Source organism: Corvus hawaiiensis, chromosome 5 (genome assembly GCF_020740725.1).
Source record: "Corvus hawaiiensis isolate bCorHaw1 chromosome 5, bCorHaw1.pri.cur, whole genome shotgun sequence".
Lineage (NCBI taxonomy): Eukaryota > Metazoa > Chordata > Aves > Passeriformes > Corvidae > Corvus > Corvus hawaiiensis.
In genome coordinates this window covers 71,285,803-71,303,447 of record NC_063217.1, presented here as the reverse complement: position 1 = coordinate 71,303,447, position 17,645 = coordinate 71,285,803, and the positions used below count along the sequence as shown (strand labels likewise).

Below are 17,645 nucleotides of genomic sequence, written 5' to 3'. Positions count from 1 at the left end.
CTCACGGCGCTGGGACCCCCTCACAGCGCCGCTCCTCTCTCACAAACCCTCACCGCGCTGGGACCCCCTGGTAGGAGTGGGACTCCCTCACAGCGCTGGGACCCCCTCAAAGCGCCGGGACTCCCTCACAATTGCCCCTCACAGCGCTGGGACCCCCTCAAAGTGCTGGGACTCCCTCACAGCTGGCCCTCACAGGGCTGGCACCCCCTCACAGACCCTCACACACCTGCCCCTCACCTTGTTGCCCCAGCCCCCCCAACATCTCACAGCACTGGGACCCCCTCATAGCTGCCCCTCACAGCACTGGGACGCTCTCACAGCATTGCATCCCACTCACCCGTGTCTTCCCAGCTCAGGCTCAAAATGCCCAAGGTGGGTGCTGAAACTCCTAGGCCAACCTCTCCTCACGTTTGGATCAGGCTGAGCAAAAAGAGATGATGCTGTGGGTACATGGCCTCCTGCCTGAGGTCCAGGCCCAGCTCAAACGAGACAGCGCAGGATTTTATCTGCCCTTCCACCCCACTTTGTGTCAACGCCACTACAGGCCCTTCCCAAAGCTCAAATAGAAAAGTAATTTTCCAAACTTTGGCCGTTGAACTCACTTGATAGGACAGGAAGCTCCTGAAGACCCCTTTCCCAGCAGTACAGCTGCTCTTGCCAGAGGAGACGTGACAGAATCCCATCCCACACAACCTGGCTGGCGAGGCTACTGAGGTAAGGCCATGGAGACTACTAAGGTGCACTCAGCTAAGTGGCTGCAAAAAAATGCCTCTGCAGTTTAAATGTGAGTAATAATGACAGATAAGGTCTGACAGAGGGACCAAGTTGAAAATATGCATTGATTTCTCTTCCAGCCTGATTTAAATTTCCCAGTACAGCTTTCTCACTAGAACAGGTAATATCCCCTTTGTACTGTACAATGAGACATTGAATAGCAACTTGCTTTAATCAGTCACATAAGAAATTACCAAAAAGTATCCAGAGAAGGCAATAAGAATACGAAAACCTGTTCGGCAACACTTCCCACCCTCACGGAGGTAGATGTTTCATAGGGAAACCACATCAACAGGGACAATTCTGCAAAATTAGATTTTGTATAGAACATGCTCCATGCCCCGGTTATATAACTTTACCTGTACAAGGGAAGTATAGAAAAGAATGAAGGAAAGGCTGTCTATTTATAGAGTTTCTAGCTTGCCGAGGAAAAGTGGAGAAGGAAGAGTTCACCACCAATCCATTCTCAGCAAAATAAATATGCTCAACAAGACCAAAGACATTTTGTGTCATCTTTGAAAAAAATAAATTCCATTAAGTGGAAATCAATGGAGAGAAGTTCAAATGCCTGCACTACCCTGTGCTGGTTCAGTCCTCCAAGTGCTGACGACCCTCTCTTAAGGTGTAGGTCCATGGCAAAGACTGTCTTTATTATCCCGTGGTGGAAGGAGATGTCACTTTTCTTTGGTGCAGTATTGCCATGTGTTTTCCACTTGAGACCAATGTCATCAGGCTCCCTCTCTGACAGGCTTTCTAAGCCTTGCTCTGGAAGGCAACTGCTCGTTAGACTGACTTAGATGCTGACAGCCCCTTTCACATGCTCTTAGGCTTGCCTTGTTGGCTAGAAAAGCTTGGTCTTTTAGGCCCATAATGATCCTGCTGAGCTTACACTCCATATCACAGAGACTGACTTCTTCTGAGGTCAATTTTCCCAGTACCTTTCCTTGTACTATCCATTAACTACACCAGGTACAGCCTGAAGCCACCTTTATGTACTCTGTTCACACATCCTTTCCTGTACCTCTTTTCCTTTTCCCTCTTACCCCTCCACATTGTGCTGGTAACAGAAACCTCATTTAGGAGCTCTTCTGCTAACAAACAAGCCAGATGCATTTCAGCAGATTTCATTCCTATCCTAGATAAAGGGCCAAACCTGGAGGCCAGTCTGTCATCGTGGACTGCAGTTGTTGTGCTGTTCATTGTAAAAAGCATTCAAGTGTATCGGGAACAAATAAATGGGAATAAGCTCTCACCTAAATACTGCAGATATAGTCTGGGTTTATGGTTAGCATGGACATTTGTTTTTTCATATATCCTCATTTTATTACTATGATTGCTCATTACAGTTTATAAAACAGCATTAAAAATGAACAACATCTGAATGGTTATTCCATCAAATATAAACAAATCTTGAAGCTGTAGGCTATGGAAGGGTGCCATTGCATCTACTGCAGATTTAGACGGGTTTTTTGCATGCAAAGGCACAATGTAGGTAATTTTACAGATAACTTTTCTTGTTAATACTTACCTACATGGAGAAGATAAATGTAGGATTTACAGCAACTTTCGTTTTCTTTGAGCATTATCCATCCTCTTACCTGAAACAAGAGCAGGGACATCATACAGGTTGTAGGGCAAATCACTAGTAACTGGATTTCCCAGCTCCTTGACTCGAATGAAATTGTATTTGGAGTTAAAAGGGTTGAGTTACAAAAGGTGACCTCATCTCAAACCTGCTGAAATTACTGAAATGACTTCTCTGCTTCCCTGGGCTACAAATAATTGGCAGGTAGTGAAAAGTTTACTTTTCAGGGCAGCATCTTGTGTTCTGCCTTATCCTGCAATGCCCAGCTGCTCCAGCTGCTCCTGCTTCCTGCAGCCACAAAGCAAAGCCGTGCGGGACTGCCGTGGCTCTCCCCACTGTCATTCAGCTCATTGGTGAAATCACCAGCCATGTAAACATATTTTGTCTAAAACTGGAAAGTGCAAGTGTGCTTAACCAAAAAGGTATGAAACTCCTTCGTCAAACAAAAAGGGCCTTTTTTCTTTAATTGATGTTACTAATTCAAAGATTTGAGCAACTTCCCTGCTGCCTTGCTCACCAAAATATATACATACACACATACCTTGCTTTGTCCTGCATGACTGTTTTCAGATTTTAACGATGATTTTTTTCCTAATTCTTATCAGCAACCTCCAAATCCACTTCTGGTTTCATTGAAGTCTATGGAGTTCTGATATTTGCATCAATGGGACATGGGTCATGCCTTTACATAATCTTTGCAATAACAAATTAATCTCTGCTCTAAATTTTGAGAAGCTGTAGTGTGCTGTGTAAAAAGAAAAAAAAAAAGGACTATTAGTAGCCCGTACATAATAATAATAAATTACAAGGCACTGTTCCGTTCCCTTGACAATTATTTATTAAACTGATGCATTTATGACTATAAAGCAGGGTTTGAAAAAGCCCAAAATATTCTAGTAAATAATTGATTATATGGAAACAATACATTTCTCATTATTCTTAATTGAAAAAAAAATTAAGCCTCCTACTAATAAAGTGACTAGAAATATTTTACTTCTGTATCTAGAATCCCAGTGGAAAAAACTTGCAACTTGAACACAGATCAAGTCTTGGGTAACTCTCCTTTGCTTTCAAAAGGATTGTGTATTCTTTGGTCACAAGCTGACAGAGTGCACTCTGTCAAAACCAGTCATTGCTTCATGCTACCATATGCTAATTTCTTTTTTGCCTACGTGATTTATCTGCATGACACTTCCTCCTCATTCAAAAGAGACAGTGAATTTTCTGCAGACTGAGAAATCCTGATAGTCAGTTTGTAACCTTGTCTCTCACAAAGAGGAAAGAAGCTGTACTTGCACTCTGTTTCCCTTCTAATAGCACGCAAAAAGATCCACGTCTGGCAGCCGTGAAAAAAGGGGTGACAACAAAGAATGTGCATTCATAGTTTTGCATAAGTTTTGACAACTGAGCATGAAGTTTGTAAAAACTGTGAGCAGCACATATTTGGAACACTGACAAAGCACATGCTTACTGTGTAATCCTAAACCAGAAATTTTAAAATAATTTTTTTTCCCTTTCAAATCTCTATTCATACTGTCTAGTTCAGGCAAAAGAAATAGATGGCAAAACTACTAACAAAAGACTTCCTTTCCTCTTCCATTCCCTTAACACGTCAAAATACTTTGGAAGAGACGATTCAGATCCATGTTACCTACTTTTAAACAGCCACTGCAACTAATGACTAGTAAACCTTACTAGCCTTGGATCCTTTGGTACATATGCTGGGGATGAACTCCCCACTAATCCAGATCAGTACCACAACTTTTAGGATGATTCTTTAAAGCGATGGAACAGCTTACCATCATCACTAAGTAATTTTAGGTTAAGTCAGAAATAAAGTGGCTTTTAACATTGTCAAAGCAGCCTCTAAAACTTAAATTTAGATAGAGCATTTGCTGTTGTTGAGAACATGTGTTTGGAGGGAGCACTGAGGCTAAAACTTCAGCTTTAGATTTACATGCTTTTGTACACTTAGACAAACAAACCATAAATTATCTTGCAAAAGCGAAAACTCGACACTGGACTAGAATCTTGCTTGGTATCTAAGGATACAGCTCAAAGTTGTCTTATCAGTGTATAGTTAATTTTGGCTATTGTCTCATTTTTATGCATGCTTTACGTTCCATCACTTGTGAAGAAATAATATCTATGACGAGAAGCATCAATCCCTAAAACAGAGTAGCACACAGTTGCAAAGTATGTTGGAGTAGCTGAACAGAAAATTAATTATGTCAACTTAGCACATCAGCTTAACTGCAAATGTTTTGTCTCCCACTGTGTGGCTCTGCTGATAAACACTGCTGGCTGGTAATCTTTATTCTTGTGAAGCCTTGTGTCTCTACACTTTTAGATTTAGTGATCCCCACTGAGCTTTATAACCCATCTATCAGTGATATTGCACAGTGTGTGCATGGTGGGGTGGGGGACAAACCTTACAGCCCCATAGAGCTTGCTGGTCATATTTGATACAGCAATTGAATGAGAAAACTGCATGCATGGACTGGTCTTTGTTTAAGCTTGGGAAGCCCAGCCTCACCAGGCTGCAGGTACTCCAACAATTCCCTGTGGGACCCTGCCACTGCCACCCGTGAAGAATGAACAGAGACTAACTTGATGTCTTAGAGAAAAAGTAGCCACCCACCCCAGCGCAGGCTCTGGCTCACCCAAACCAAGACTTTGTTGCTCAGGCTGTTCTGACATTATTTGATTTACAGTTTCTATCCTCTGCACTGGATCTCAGCCCCTCAAATTGTACAGCTGACACGAAAATTGGTTCATTGAGCAAGAGCCTTTTAAAATCACCTCGAGAAATTGTTCCCTTCCCTCAAAAGAACCACATTTCTCATAGTTCCTGGTGCATGTGACACTTACCTCCACTTACTTTTACCCCACCTTCTGACAACCTTCCCTTGGGCTCCTTCCTGGGTTTTCTTCCTACTGCAAATGAATACTTTTTTTAACTAAGTCTGTGCTAGACTAGGACTTATTCTTTTAGATACTTTGACTCCTCCTGCCATTTGTCATCCAATAATGTTTAGTGAACTTGTAGAATCAAAAATAAGTTGCAGCAAGCACAGCGCTCAAAGGAAATAATTTCATGTACTTTTTCTATTTTCCTTTCTTTTCTCCCCTATTCCCTTTCCTCATGCAAATGAAGTAAGAAAAGAACATGGTCAACTATGGCAGCTGGTGTGGGGTCAGTAGCTCTGACTGAGGAAGCTGTGACCGGTCAGGAGAGATGGTCCCGAAAGAGATCATCTTCCCGAAGCCCGGTGTCTTCCCTCAGCTGCTGACAGGAGGGCCCGTGCAGAAGCTGTCAGCTCTTTAGTGATTGTCAGCTCGTGATTTCAGCTCAGCTCTGCAGGGCAGCCTCCAGGCCACACCAGAGAGAGAGACGAGAGGCTCGTGTGGCTGCCCTGCGCGCGGTAGCTTTACATGGATACAGGGGGTAAGGAGTTTATCTTCCCCTTCAATCACCACTAGGTTATACCTTGCTTTTAAATAACAGGTTAAAAGTGAATCTAGCTACAAAAGAATTAAAAATATTCAATTATTGAATAACCAAATGTCATAATCAACTAGAAAAAGACATGTTGAATTTTCATTGTCCATTACAGAATTTCAGTCTAAGGCTGAAACAAGAAAAACCTCTCCTAGGTAGATGCAACCACCAAGGACCAGAATTTTGGAAAATGTTATGCACTGGGGCAGTATTAAACAACAGGAAGCTTTTATAGGTACCTAAACTGTCCATAAGAGAAGAGTTATTTGTAGAGGTAGCAACTTCTTCAGATTACTCCAAGGATAAAAAAAGTCAAGTAAGTAAGAAAAAGCATTAAGGATTTAATTGTGTAAAAAATCCTGGGAATCTTAACTGAAGTGCAATGGAACAATCTGATCTTTAAACAGTGTCAGTATCAATAAGCATTTTTTGGCACCATTTATTTTTCACATTACAGAAATGTATTCAGGGCCACTGTGGTCTTTGTTTTGTACGAATGTGAGTGGTTTACAAAGTGAACACCAGGAAATATATCAGAGGAGTTTTTTCCTGAACGTAACAGAGACAAGAAAAATAGAACTGTGAATCAAATCTTTGCCATTTAATATTTCATAGTTATTGTTATATTGTACACTGCTCACCATGGACTTCTAGATCATTTTATATGGAAAAAAGGTTCAGGAAATATTCAGCCTATTAAGAAATCAGTGGCAGAGAACTCTGCATTTTTTCAAGGAGTGTCTTGACTGTGGCTCCAAGGATAGTTCCAGTCCTTTACAGGGTAAACAAATTATTTAGTTGAAATAGGCAAAGACATTTGGCTAAAAAATCCAGTAAATCAGAAAGTCTTATGCCTGAACACAAGTTAGAGGTTTCCCAAATCCTCAAAAGTTAAACCACTTGTTCATTAAGCACCTCATCCATGTTTCCCTAGTAGTGCAAGGAGTTTTCCAAAACAGCTGATTTGTTCAGACAAATATGCCTTACACAAGCTTTTGTGTTTGAGGGGGCCACAGGTAGCAGGGCCACAGATGAGGCAAGTGCACAACTCCTCTTCAGTAAATTCCTAGAAGAGTTTTCCTAAGGTGTGAGCTTTCCTGTTTCCCCCATATCCAGAACAAACCACTGGCCACAGTCGCAGATGTAACATAGGTGAACAAAGACTGGTTTTAACAAGGAACTCTTCCTTATGTTAGAAAGGACAGAATAAGGACAACAGTTAATGGCAAGTGCTTGTGATGCCTCTGGAATGCAACCTGGCATGGCCCACAGACTCTGTCATCAATTGACATTCAAATGCTTGACAATGGAGAGCAGTAAATGCTGTTAAGGGGAAAGCTGAGGTACAGAGAGAGATTATTTCCTAAAGGTTATTCCATAAACAAAACCAGGCTTGGCATGTGGGCATTAGACCAGTGGTTTTTCCACTAGACTACAACTCCCCCATCATGAGAAATTCATAGCATAGGTTTGCTCTTCTTCCCATCAGCTCTTGCCTAAGAGAAAGTGTGTGCTACTAGACACAACGTGCACCTTGGCATGGGGAAGAGAGTTCTTGTCTAAAGAATTCCTCCTTTTCCTAACACCATGGCCCATATCCCATCCTGGCAAGCTGGAAAACTCATCTGTGTGGAATCATTTTAGTTTAAGAATCAGGAAAAGTCAACATTTTTACAAAGCCTTACCAATGCATCAACCTATGCAATACCAATATGTTGAATGTGAGATGCAATTCTGATTACTCTCAGTTTAAAGACAATCAAGCCAAGCTGGAAAAGGTGTGGAGAAGGATGATTAACAGGACCAAGATTTCCCATGTCCAAAACTCTTCAGCTTGAAAATGCACGACTAAAGGGGAGAGAGAATAGGAGACTAAGAGAATAACACTGAGTGACAGAAGCTGGTGAATGAGCATGGCTGTTTCTTAAAACAAACCAACCAACCAACCCCAAAACCAAATTAATTTCCCTGGTTATGTTTTCTGTTTTCAAGCTGACTACAGCGTAAAATATTAAACCCACAATTCTGAGAAGCCAAATAGTGTTTTGTTTTCTAGGTTATGATTCAGTCCATTATGTTGAAATATTAAATGTGATGAAGGAAAAAAATAATAACTTGACCCAGACAAAAAAAATAGAGATGGTAATTAGTAAACATCATACCTTGTCATTCCCAGCTCCAGCAAGCTGCCAAATCTCGATGACTCGGGTTTTTGTTCGTTGCTGACTTCAGGTTCTAGGCTAACAACACTTGACAAGCTTTGGAAATTTCTCTTCCTTGGTTGTTATCCACAGAAAAGTAAAAATCATCCCAAACCTACAAGAGTCATTGAATGTGAAAGAGAAAAGCTTTTAAGACACAACTAAGTCCAACTGTGAAGTGTCCCTTCTGTGTCACTGCCCAGCCTACCTGACATCAGCTGCTGCTTCAGTCTGAGCCCCCGGCATAAGAAATGGAGCAAGAGCTGTGTGATGGGAGACAGCTGTGCTGAGGCCACTGCTGTGAAATGACTTCTGATCTGCTAGGGAAAAACAGACCAGGAAGACACAGTAACCAGACAAACTGAGGCTTGAGGAAGACTGAAGGAAAAGCAGGATGCCTGCAGGAATCTTTTCCCTAGTGCAGGCTCCAGCTGACTTCCTGTCTGGAAGCCCAATCCTCTGCCTGAAGGCCCATTTATGAGTTACGTTCACAAATGGCAGGAACCTGCTTCATCTTGTGCTGGTGGGACATGGAGGGATGAAAAAACATGGGATAAAGGAGAGAGGGAGCAGGAAGTGGTTACCGGACATGGAAATGGTGTTTTCAGTTACCACTGATTTTAAATGACACAGCTGAACTTCACCTGTGTTCAGGAAAAAAGTATTATTTTCCAATTTCTCTGTCTTGCACATCCTCAAGTTATGACAGTCAAGCTATTTCAGTGCAAAACTGAAAAAGATTTTTTAATTTTAATTTTTAATTTTTTAATTAAGCACCAACATTGTAAAGAATGAAAACCACCCGATGAGGAAGTCACTGACTGAAGAATTGGTAATGGGGTTTTTTGATAGCTGTCCAAGTGAACTGTTATGAATTGATCCTGTAGATTTGGATTCCCTACAAATCAGCTCACCACAAATGTTATCATTCAGTGCAGCTCAGCTGCTCTTTGCAAACCAATTAAGTATGAATGCTACAAGAAAGGAAATTTGGGTATGAAAACATGATTGCTTCCTGTTGCTTTAAATCACATTGCTTTATATCAGTCCTCATTATTTATTCTTATCTTTTTGCCTTTGACAGAAAGTATCATTGAGGACCTTTTCTTATAATTTCCATGTAAAAACAAAGAGTGCATTTTCCAGAAGATGCTATTATGGATTTTTTTTTTAAATTTAGAGGCAAAATAAGTACCACGGCAATCAGACACTTGGCATTTAATATGTGATAAAATTTGAGACCTTCAGAGAACCATCAGCCAGATTTCAAGATTTCATTTGAGAAGGGCAGATCCATCTTTTCTTAGCTTTATAAAACTCTGCTAACTCCAGAGATTACCCTGTCCCCTCACGTGAGCTTCTACAGAAGAGCACTGCAGAAAACTTAGAACACATTTTTTCTTGCCATCTCTCAAGATGTCACAGAGCCCTAGACTGGAACTCTTTTCCATTTTAATATGGTTCACTGAAAATATTGTTATAGACACAAGCTAAAAGCCTGAAACACTACAGGCAACCAGATGCCTAAGAAATGTTTCAGGAGAAAGGGTTTCACCTGCTCCTGAGCCACATCAGTTTTTCCCAGCTTAAAGTAGCTGCTCATCTTCTTAAGTATTCTTGGTGTGCTTGGAAAGAGCTGCCAGCTTCTCTCTCACACACTGTTTTGTTGACTATTTATTGGAAAAAATAGCTCTGGAGGGAACCTCACATGTGTCATTTGTCAGTTCTGTTCGGTTCTTATTTAAAGGCATGACTCATTGAGCTGAGGTATACAGCATAAATAAACAGCATGTCAGACAGCAAGTGCTAGGTTGGCCTGGTATCCCTTTTTGTCTTCTGTTCCTGTCACTTAAATCCCAAAAATTTTGCTTTCTTCTGACCACCATGCAGCTCTCAACCCTCTGGGAATGAGAAGAGAAAGCCCTAATCTTTTCCAGTACCACAGTCCTTTGGGAATCTGGTATAAATAAGTAGCTATTATTATTATTTCACTGCCCTGTCTCAGACCTCTCACAGGTAGCCCATGGTAGCCAGGCTGAGCCTTCCCTGTCACAGGGGCTGCCCCAGGTGAGGGCTGGCACAGTGGCACCACCAGAAAGGATACCTGAAATGTGAATGAGCTCCTAAGAAACACTGCCAAGTAATTAAAACTGTAATACTGTGATGACAGACAAGACAAATACCCCTGAACAAAGAGATTCCTTAATGTTGTCACAGGCTGAGCGTAGTAGCGTCAAAAATTTGCTCTAGTTAGCTGGCATGTGGGAATTACTTTATACTTTTTTATTTTAGGTAGATCCATTCCAGACATGCCTTTTCCAGGTATTGGATTTACTATGCTTAAAACATTTTCAATGAATGCTTCTTTTGGCTGAGCCTGAATTCAAAGTTGCAGTAAGAGCCATTGGGTTCTTCTCTCTGTTGTGAAACAAGATAATACACCTTTGAAAATAGGCCCATGTTGTACAGCTGGGTAAAGGAAATTCCTTCCCACCATGCATGTGCTAGCCCTTATTAAACTACTTAGATTGGCACATCAGGACCACAGTAAATATCTCTCAGTTTTGAAGTCTATCATGGGGTAAACACAAGCACCATCATTTACTAATGAAACTGAGTTCTGGGGCAATAAAGTTTTCATTATAGCAAACAAATGGATACTTATTAACTTTGACTCAAGTTTATGCATTACTCTGATTAAAAAAAAAATTTTAAATAATTGGTAGGAGGACCAAATCAGCTTTTTTGTGTGTGTGTGTGTTAACCTTGTACACAATGCCTGCCCTTGGAAAATAATTCTCCAGTTTCCTTTCAGCAAACCCATGTAACTGTGTGCCAAAATGGGATTTCATTTGGTCAACCTCGATTACTTAACTGGGTCTTTTCACTGATTTCTACATGCCAAAAATTGCAGCTCAAAGAATATGGTTTGTTTCAAGGAGCTGTGGTAGCAGCCTTTCCCTAAATTAGCAAAGTTATTTCAGTTATCACGTTTGTTATCCCAGAATAATGATTAGGGTCTGGTACCATTGCCCATGGTACACAATCTGTACTTATGGCTGGCATATTTTCAGTAAATAGTTTGACAGCTACAGCTATCTAACAATAAATATTCTTCCCAAGACTGAAAACTTCAGTACATGCTTTCTTTCTCTTACAGTTCATGACTAATTTCTAATACAAGACTGATTGCATTCTCTCTTCAGGTTTTTACATACGGCTCTAGTTGACACAGTGATAGTCCTAATTGATTTTAACAATATTTTCTAACCAGAGCTGGAAATGTCATCCAATTAATTTTATAGGTTTATGGTGAATTTTTTAAATGAAAAAAAATTAGCACTTGGAATCCAGTTTTGAATGGAATTTGCAGTGAAACTACAAGATACAACTCAAGTGGGTGTGTTCCAGGTACCCTACTTTCAAGTGCCATGTAACTATTGCAGCACTGGCTTCTTTCAAGACCTTTTCCAGTAAAAACATCAGGAACAAATGCATGCACAAGTTTCCAATGCTTCTCAAAACTCTAAGTTACCATCCTTTAATTGGGGGATTTGGAGAGACAAGAAGCATTGAGAGGCGCTCCGGCTTAAAAATAACCCACAGCATTTCCATTTCATGTCTCAGAAAGATTTGGCAACAATTGTTGACATGCAATTCAAAGTAACTTTGTTTTCAACTTTCAGGATGCAATTGAGGAAGCAATTGCTTTGGTGGCAAACCTGGCCTAACAAGCTCTTGATTTTGCCTCCTGCGCCCTGCTGCGCAGATGTCTTGTGGATTCATAGATTTCAACCCTACCACTGAGACAGCAGCCAAAGCACAGAGATTTAAATGAGGATTTAAAATTCTTCAGGAATATGTGGCTGATGCCATTACCTTATGAAATTATGAAATAATTTTTTTAAAGGTTGGGACCAAGATCTTAAACTGGCTTTGGAAGCTGGCAAGGACATGCTGCAGGACTGTGAAGGTAGCAGCAGTATATTTTTGGAAAATAAGTTTTGAAAGAGTCAGGTAAGTTTCTTTGGTTCATGTGGACAACAGATACCATCTTCCTATACACATCCAGTGATACAACTGGAGGTGACCAGTATATGCATGACCACTGCTAGGTCCAAACAATGAGGACTTTTACAAAACCGAAGGATCAGGCTTTTTGAACACCTGTGGTTAGCAATAAATTCAACAGGAATGCCAGGAGTCTTCCAATTACAATCAGCAATGCTTCAGTCACACCGGGAAATGAGAAAAACAGCCAAGAATTTGAATTTGCCAACTGCTTCTAACCTCAACATTTGTATACGTGCAGATGCTATTTCTGCCAGGAAACTGGGAAAACTTGGTTTTGGTCATGAAACCTTTTTACTTCCATGATAACTTTCCTCCCAAACTTCAAATTATTATTTTTTACTAAGAAAAGGCAGCTCAGAATAAATTATAGAGAAGGTATCTACAGAGCATTCATTTCAAGAGATAATCATTCTCACTTTGCCACCAGCAGAAACTTAATGAAAACAGCAGGTGTTTGGCAATGTCTTACAGACTTCACATAAGCCTGGCCCAGGAGATGTCACCAATCCTGAGAATCACAGTAAGAGTAAAATCCTTGAGGCAATATTCCTTCCTTCTCTAACTTTTCAAACTTTTGAAAACAGCTAACAACAACAACAAAAAGTCAGTAAGAGTGATTTCTGCAGGCATTCCTAGGTTTGTTTTCAGCTGAAATTATTTCCCTAGGAAACAGCACTTATTTGTATGATTCCAATGGCAGCTAGCTGCTGGAACCACTTCTAATTACTATCCTGTTCTTCACTGGAAGGTGTCTTTTCCACAGTGCCCTCATGTTTTTACAGGTGGACCTTATCTAAACTTCTTCTCCTTAAAACTGGTTATGTTTGGCAACAGAAAAGAGATAAGGGGAAATGACTGACCACGTTTAAATCTTTAATCTCTCAGCCCAGTGAAAGGCAGTCCCTGTTTTTGAGCTGCTTAAATAACTTTGCTGCATTCCCTCTGAGAACAGTGTCCTCCCATGCTGGAACCTGAGTGGAACATGAAGAGTCTGCATATAAAAATTGATATAAACACACATTGTCAGGCAGAGAGAAAAGCACGTGGAAAATAAGGTACCCTCAGTGCTTTGGAGACAGTGAGACGAATTAGCACCACCAAGAGAGTTGAAGTCTGAGAACAGAGCAGGGAGAGAGAACAGTACCATGCTTACCATTACCATCCATTTTGGAAGCATTAACTCCACATATTTTCACTTGTCAACACAATCAGTCACAGAGGAGCAAGAATAACCCTTACAGCATTATGTTTGCAAAACTGTAATCAAAGCTTCCAGTTTTCTTCTAGTTTACTGAGTCAAATAAGTTTTGAACTATTAGGCTGGACTTAAGTCGTTTTTTCTTCATACTTCTCCCTCAGGGAAACACCTCTCTTACAATGTGCTAATACTTGCATTGACAAACGGGGTTTTTCCTAGACCTGAAATGTCCCAGGACTTTTTTACAAAGTCAGGCTCACTTCTCAGAAGAAGGGCTTCTCTTGAAGTGATTCCCTCTCTGATTCATTTCCTCATTTAAGTCTACGCAGTGGCAGGTTATAAAGCCCTCCTAAAGCTGTTGGTGAGATCACAGTGATCTAACTCACCCAGTGGCTGCGATGGTACAGAAAGGTTGCTGAGCTCAGACACCTGCCCTCTGGCACACCAGTGGGTGAGAACTGTTCCCAAATGGAAATGTGACCACCCATACTTGTGACAACATTTATTTCTGATCCTGTCCATGAAGAGGGCACTGCTCATATTCTAATGCTCTAGGTCAGTGAACACAGGGTGAAGGACAGCAGAGTAAGTACTGTTTGCTGTCACAGAGCTGTGACAAACTGGGGAACTGCTGACTCCTGCAGTGATGCTCACTTCCATAAGCTCACTGCTTTCAGGAAAGGCTCCTTTTCCCTGAAAGAGGCTTTTATTTGAACACTGGGCTCCATTAATTTTGAACTAGGTACCATCCTCCCCACTGCTGAGTTGAAGAATCACTGCTTTTATTTCTGCCTGAGATTTGTAGCTGCTGACAGACTCTTCATGAGATATTTCTTGAAATTTCAGTCATAAGAAGGCATAATCATTTCTGATTTGTTAAAAGCATATATTGCCATGACAACCTAGCATCTCTTTTTCTTTAAAAAAAAGCCAAAACCAAACCAGTAATAAGGTTATCCTGCTTTACATTTATAGCCACCTCTGCGTATTTGAAGTCAATCATCTATAAAGCATTAGGGAATACTTAAATTGCTGGAAATTTTTTTTTTAAATTTTCTTGTTACTGAGCACTTCTACAAAAGTCTGTATCAAAACAACCCTCTGGTGGCAGCAGCAGTTTTGATGGTAACTTTGTGCTGTCACCCACAACTCAAACCAACCTATAAAAAGGAGTGACCCCTCTCCAAGAGGCACACTAGGAGATTATGTTGGCATTCAACAGCTTCTTCATGTGCAAGGGCAGGTGTCATTTTCTTTCAGGAAGGATTTAGAGAAGTTGAGTGGCAATAAACTATGAAAACATTCTGCACTCTCAGTTCTTAGATAGAAATGCATCAACATTTGCTTCGCCCTATTTGGTACAACTAAACGCTTCCTTGGCTTAGGGACTTCATAGAAGCACCAGGATCCAGACAGTAATGCTGCCTGGGGAGGACACTCCCTTTCCAGCTCAGAGAGCCTGCAATACCCACACCTCACCTTCTCTTGGACATGTTTTTTAATAAGCACCACAGGGGCTTTTATAGACATGACTTAGAGGCGATCTTATCTAATTAGTAAGGCAGGGGTTCACCAATACGTTTACTTCCAGCTACAAGTTTCCAAAAAACACAGGAGGACTTCAACACGTTTCAACACATGCTGCAGATCATAACAACACCCCTGCTTTGTCTCGACAGCAATCACAGAAAAAAAAATACTGGAGACAGTCCAAGGTTTCCAGCTGGTCAGATACTGCTTTGCAATTAGTTTCAAGGTCTTGAACAGCATTTTTATCCCCAGAAAGGACGCATAAGATCAAGTCCAATCCCTAACCCAGGCTACCACTAAACCATGTCCCTACATGGCACATCCACACGTCTTTTAAATACCTCCAGGGATGGTGACTCCATCACTTCCCTGAACAGCCTGTGCCAGGGCTTGACAACCCTTTGGGTGAAGAAATTTCTTCTAATATCCAACCTGAACCTCCCCACATGCAACTTGAGGCCATTTCCTCTTGTCCTGTGTCACTTGTTACCTGGGAGAAGGGACCAACCCCCACCTGGCTACAAGCTCCTTTCAGGCAGTTGTGGACAACGATTAGGTCCCCCCAAGCCTCCTCTTCTCCAGGTTAAACACCCCCAGTTTCTTCAGCTGCTCTTCAGACCCTTCACTAGCTCCATTGCTCTCCTTTGGATGCAGAGAAAAGGACCAAAAGTAAAGGAAATGGGAAAGAAAGAGTTACTCTGAGTCATTCATCTCTGTCGAAAAAAATCAAAGTTTCCATTAAATTAAAGGGGGGGGGGGGGGGGGCGGGAAATCACTTGTTCCTTAAATTGAAAGATTAGTTAAGAATTTTATTTCATTTAAAAGTTCTTTACGAGGGAATGTTAGCTCTGCTCTTGGAGGCCATTATTCTTACAGCTTAGAATTACATCTTGCTGATGGGCGTTCAATACAACCCACCTACTCCCTTGGTTCTTCTTAAAATTCAACTGCAGTTATTCATGTTCCCATAAAGGAGAGGTACAGAATTATCAAGATATACAAAAGAATTACCAGCCACTAAAAATAATTAGATCCACCATCAAATGCAGCTTCAGAAAAGCTTACCGATTCTTAATTGCTCTCCTCCACAAGTGGCCGCCTGCATTGTACAGCTCGCACTCATTAGCCAATGGCATTTCTGTCACCTCATGGGGCGCCATCGTGTGAGCAGCACAGCGCCGGCTCCTCAAAACTGCGGCAGCTCCAGCCGAGGTGTGGATTGAGCCCTTCACCGGGATTATCCAAGGCAATTGGCTTTGAGTGCTCAGCCACCACATCGTGGGAGGGACGGCTCCCAGGCAGTGCAGCAGCAGCACCACCCTCTGCAGAGACCACAGGGGGCTGGAGGCTCCATAGGTGGGCTCCAGGCTATGGAGAAGTGTCCCTGGAGAAAGGTAAGGGCATAAACTGCCTTTGGAAAAAGACGGTGTTCTTTTCATTTTTTTTCCTGTTCCACTTTTCTAGTCGTATCCTCTCACAAAATCCAAGGGAAAAAAATCAACTCCCCTCTAGTTTCCCTCGGACTCACCTACACAAAGCCCAGAGAATTTAATCTGAAGTGCTGCGGCTATCAGGAGGCTCCTGTTTCCCAGACAGGGACAAGACAATTACTCCTGAGGTGGCAATAGTAGCGGAGAAGTGATTGAGTGACATAAGCCCTGACAGTTCCAGCAGGAGAGCAACTTCCCAGGCTTCAGAGAAAGGTGGAAATCTGACGGATCCCTGTGGGGAAAATTCACTTCCAGCTCATCTCAAAGATGATGCTCAAAGCATATACATGGAGGCAAAAATGTCAGGGAAACACCAGAAAAAGAACCCTTTGTACCACCTCAAAGGTCTGTCCCCCTGGAGTCTTGTGCCTCACCTCCAGCTAAGTTCAGCCCCAGTGTGTCAGAGGAAGGCAGGAAAATGGATTCTGTACCACTCACGGCTGAGGAATGAAGTGTTCCTGGCCATGACAGGAGAGCCACCACAAGAATTTGTCTTAATACAGACCCACAGTGACTAAATGGAAAGCAAGGGAAGCAACTCCAATTACCTCATGTAATCACAATTTGAAAATGCTGAACATAAGAGCTTAATTCAAATAATGAATTCCAGTTTTAGCTTGCATCTGCGTTTTTTAGCAGTTTGTTGTTTCCAATTTTCTCAGAAACCATTGGAATTTGCAAGTAAAACAGGAGCATAGACACTATTGAAACCAGTGCTACTGTTCTCAAAACAAGAGGGCAGCTTTACATATACACATGTTAAAATAGCAGCCATGGAGCTCAACACATACTTATTGCATGGTCAGGTGATATGTTGTTTAAAAAGTGCAGGTTATGTTCCAATTCCCATTGAAATCATACTACCATAGCATTTAATATTTACTAATTAAACCAACACTACTTTATGACTGTTCTGCAGAGTTCCTCAGGAGCATCACAAGCACGCACAAGTCCCTCAAGGTAGCATTTTCTATTTTCCTTGTCACACTCAGAACCTGCCTTTTCCTGGGCAGGCACAGGTGTGCCCTGTACAGGGGGCTACTTACACGATTCCCTGGCAACGTCTTCTTTAAATTTCCTTCCTTGCTCTTGCTTCTAAATGAGCACAGGCTTTGTGCACACTCACTCCCAGACTTCAGCAGCTACAAGGTCACCCAGATTATCTTCTTTTCCTTTACTGGGGGGCTGAGGTAATTCAGTTACCTCGGGTTCACCTTCAGCCATGAACACATGCAGTGTGTAACACACACCCTCTGCTCCCTCAATTTACATCCATAGTACAAGGTCTCTA

General features: G+C 41.6%; 1 long non-coding RNA gene across 1 annotated transcript in view; it reads right to left on the bottom strand.

The window, feature by feature from the left end:
* Window positions 1-270: 270 nt before the first annotated feature.
* LOC125325626 overlaps window positions 271-17,645 on the bottom strand; it is a 40,062-nt gene continuing 22,687 nt past the window's right edge. The window contains exons 3-9 of the long non-coding RNA XR_007203445.1: window positions 15,930-16,248; window positions 8,271-8,379; window positions 8,024-8,177; window positions 7,547-7,709; window positions 2,901-3,104; window positions 603-2,372; window positions 271-420 (exon numbers count right to left, since the gene is read on the bottom strand). This is a non-coding gene — a long non-coding RNA (uncharacterized LOC125325626). The remainder of the gene's footprint in view (window positions 421-602; window positions 2,373-2,900; window positions 3,105-7,546; window positions 7,710-8,023; window positions 8,178-8,270; window positions 8,380-15,929; window positions 16,249-17,645) is intronic.